Source organism: Arachis hypogaea, chromosome 19 (genome assembly GCF_003086295.3).
Source record: "Arachis hypogaea cultivar Tifrunner chromosome 19, arahy.Tifrunner.gnm2.J5K5, whole genome shotgun sequence".
Taxonomy (NCBI): domain Eukaryota; kingdom Viridiplantae; phylum Streptophyta; class Magnoliopsida; order Fabales; family Fabaceae; genus Arachis; species Arachis hypogaea.
Window position 1 is genome coordinate 81631111 of NC_092054.1, and position 3521 is coordinate 81634631.

The 3521-nt window shown below is 42.5% G+C and overlaps 1 non-coding gene across 1 annotated transcript; it reads right to left on the reverse strand.

Annotated features, from left to right (window-relative positions):
- Positions 1–348: 348 nt before the first annotated feature.
- LOC112782145 (small nucleolar RNA R71) lies at positions 349–455 on the reverse strand. The gene has a single exon (XR_003192882.1). It is a non-coding gene; the product is annotated as a small nucleolar RNA R71 (small nucleolar RNA).
- Positions 456–3521: the final 3066 nt, after the last annotated feature.

Sequence of the window (3521 nt, forward strand, 5' to 3'; positions counted from 1 at the left end):
ATCAATCCAAACCCAGGAAACTATGGAAGTAGCATTCAAAAGCCAACCATCTATGCCAACAATTTTGAACTAAAACCACAGCTCATCACTCTTGTTCAGAACAACTGTTCGTTCGGAGGAAGTGTCCAAGAAGACCCCAATCAACATCTAACCACCTTCCTGAGAATATGTGACACAGTGAAGTCTAATGATGTTCATTCTGACGCCTATAGACTGCTCTTATTTCCATTCTCACTCAAGGATAAGGGAGCCAAATGGCTGGAGTCTTTCCCGAAGGAGAGCTTGACAACCTGGGATGATGTGGTGAACAAATTCTTAGCAAGATTTTACCCTCCTCAACGAATCAATAGGATGAGAGCTGAGGTCCAAAATTTCAAGCAACAAGATGGTGAGACTCTTTATGAAGCATGGGAGAGGTTTAAGGACCTAACAAGGAGGTGCCCACCAGATATGTTCAACGAATGAGTGCAGCTACACATTTTCTATGAAGGCCTGTCATATGAATCAAAGAAGGCAGTAGACCATTCATCCGGAGGATCTTTGAACAAGAAGAAGACCATTGAGGAAGCCATAGATGTCATTGAAACAGTAGCAGAGAATGATTATTTCTATGCTTCTGAAAGAGGCAACACTAGGGGAGTAATGGAGCTAAACAATGTAGATGCTCTGCCGGCCCAAAACAAGCTCATTACCCAGCAGCTGGCTGACCTCACCAAGAAGATGGAGAGGAACTAAGTAGCAGCAATCACTACTTCATCAACAACCCAAGAAGGAGTGAATGAAGAAGCAGAGGGTAGTCAGGAGCAAGCCAACTACATTGGGAATTCACCTAGGCAAAACCATGATCCATACTCTAAGACCTATAACCCTGGATGGAGGAATCACCCAAACTTTGGGTGGGGAAATCAACAAGACCAAGGCCTAGATCAAAGACGTTCAAATCCCAACAACAATGCAGCCCACCAACATTTCACATCTAGACCATATCAACACCCCCATAAAAACACCTCTCCACATTCATATCAAAACCAAAATAACTTACCTCATCCTTCTACCTCTAATCCCAATCTACCATCATTTGATGACAGACTCTCAAGGATTGAGAATCTACTTGAAGGCATAGGCAAAGAGATTCAAGACAACAAGGCATTCAAGGAGGAAGTGCGAGCAAATTTTAAGAACCAAGGAGATACAATCAAGAGATTGGAATCTCAAGTGGGGTATCTCTCTGAGCAGATTCCCAAACCCACAGATGGATTCCCAAGTGACACAGAGAAGAATATAAGAGGTGAAACAAAGAAAGTAAGATGGGAAGATTGTAAGATAGTCACTATAAGTGATAAGGAGACTGAGGACAAGCCAAACAAGTCGGCAGAACAACCTAGAGACACCTCAGCAGAGAAGGAGGAAAAAGATTACCAAGAACCAGAAATCTCAAAATAGGAGCTACTGAGACTCTATGCACCTTTTCCCCAACTGCTCAATGGTGCTGTGGAGAAGAGAATATACTCAAGGTTTCTAGATTTGTTTGCAGCTCTGCATGTCAACATACCATTCATCAAGACTATTCAACAAATGCCTGCATACATCAAGTATATGAAGGAGCTGCTTCCCAGGAAAAGCTCACTCAAGGGAGGCCAAACTATAGTGATGAACAAGGAGTGCAATGCCCTCATTCAACCACAGTTGCCTACAAAAAGAAAAGATCCAGGGTGTTTTCATGTCCCCTGTGCCATAGCAGAAACAATGTTTGATAAAGCACTCTGCGATTTGGGAGCAAGCATCAACTTAATGCCCTTATCCCTGGTGAAGAGGCTGAAGATCAATGAGATAATGCCCACAGATGTAGTCATCAGGCTGGCAGACAAAACTCAAAAACAAGCAATAGGAGTGGTGGAAAATGTGTTGGTAAAGGTTGGGAAATACTTTCTTCCCACAGACTTTGTCATTCTGGACATGGAAGAGAGTCACACTCACCCAATCATATTGGGAAGACCATTCCTAGCTACAGCCAGAGCACTCATAGATGTGGAGCGAGGGGAGCTAATATTGAGGATCCATGATGAACGAATCAGCTTTAATGTCTTCAAACTCTCACAAGAATCAGACCAAGAGAACAAAGAACCAAGCAAAGATCATAATGAGATGCTGACAGAGGAAGCAAGCACAGAAGCACAACCAGCCCATCTGGGAAAGCCCTTGGTTGATGAACAAGGAAATAAGCAGTTGTCACAGCTCAAGGAAAAGCTGGAGGAACCTAAACCACCAGAGACATGTGAAGACAACAACAAAATTCCCTTAGAAGAAGAAGTCACAAAGAGCAAGGAAACATCAAAAGGGACAAAGAAGAAGGTACCAAGGGGGTGGAGGAACAAGAAGATCCCTACAGAGGACTTCTCTCTAGGGGATAAAGTGATCTCAGCTTACTTTCTAGATATCCCCCCTAATCTCCCCACTGTACCATCTCAGTTACCTAAGGTCTTCACTATCAACAGAGTTCTCTCCTTGGAACATGTAGAGATCATTGATACAACCAATGGATATAAGTCCACAGCAAGAGGGGAGGACTTTAAGCATTACCAACCACCCTGATGAGGGAGAAACGTCAAGCTAGTGACACTAAAGAAGCTCTTCATGGGAGGCAACCCATGTTTTATATGCTTTTAGAAAATAGCGAATAAGTCAATATTCATGAATTCCAACCCGGACTTGACAAACACTTGGTGAAATCCTTAATAGGCAGTATATAGTGAAAAATAAGTTTGGTGTTCAAAGCAGGCCAAGAAAGCATGAATGCAACTGAGAGCATGCTAGTCTTGGAGCTTTGAACAGAACTTTTCATCACAGTGCTCCAAACTAAGTTTGGTGTCACCCCATGGTGCCACCAATGTGCATATAAGGACACACAGTTAGTTAGTTAGTTGGAGTTCATGAAAAAACAAAATTTTTTCTTCTTTTTATTATTCTAGTCGTGAAGTTTAAATTGTTTTTTTTATGATATTAATTCTTACTTTCTTATTTTATCTTTATAGGAAAAAGGAGAGGAGCATTGAAGGAGATTGATTGGACAATGAAATGAGGAAGGTTCGGCCACTTCATGAAGAGGGACTACACACTTGTTCCCAAAAGGGAACGCATTGGAAAATGTTGCCATGCAACATGGAAAAGAATAGGACCCTTGAAGACCGAGCAATCCCCATCATAAAGTGATGATCCTTGTCCTTTCTCCATGCACAACCCCAACCGTCCATCAAGCAACCATTCCATCAATCCACTCCCTCCATTCACTCACAACCTCTCTATATAAGTGATCCTTGTTCCTCCGTACCCTAGCTTCACACTCCACACCCACTCTTCACACTTATCCATTTCGGAGCAAAGCATTTCCTAACCCATTAAAAACATTCTCCCTTACTCCCTTCATTGCACTCAACCCTAAACAACCGAAAGTCTCCACACCCTTGCTAACTTCACACATTAACCCTCATTCATGGCATCTTCGAGCTCTAAAAGAAGGAAGG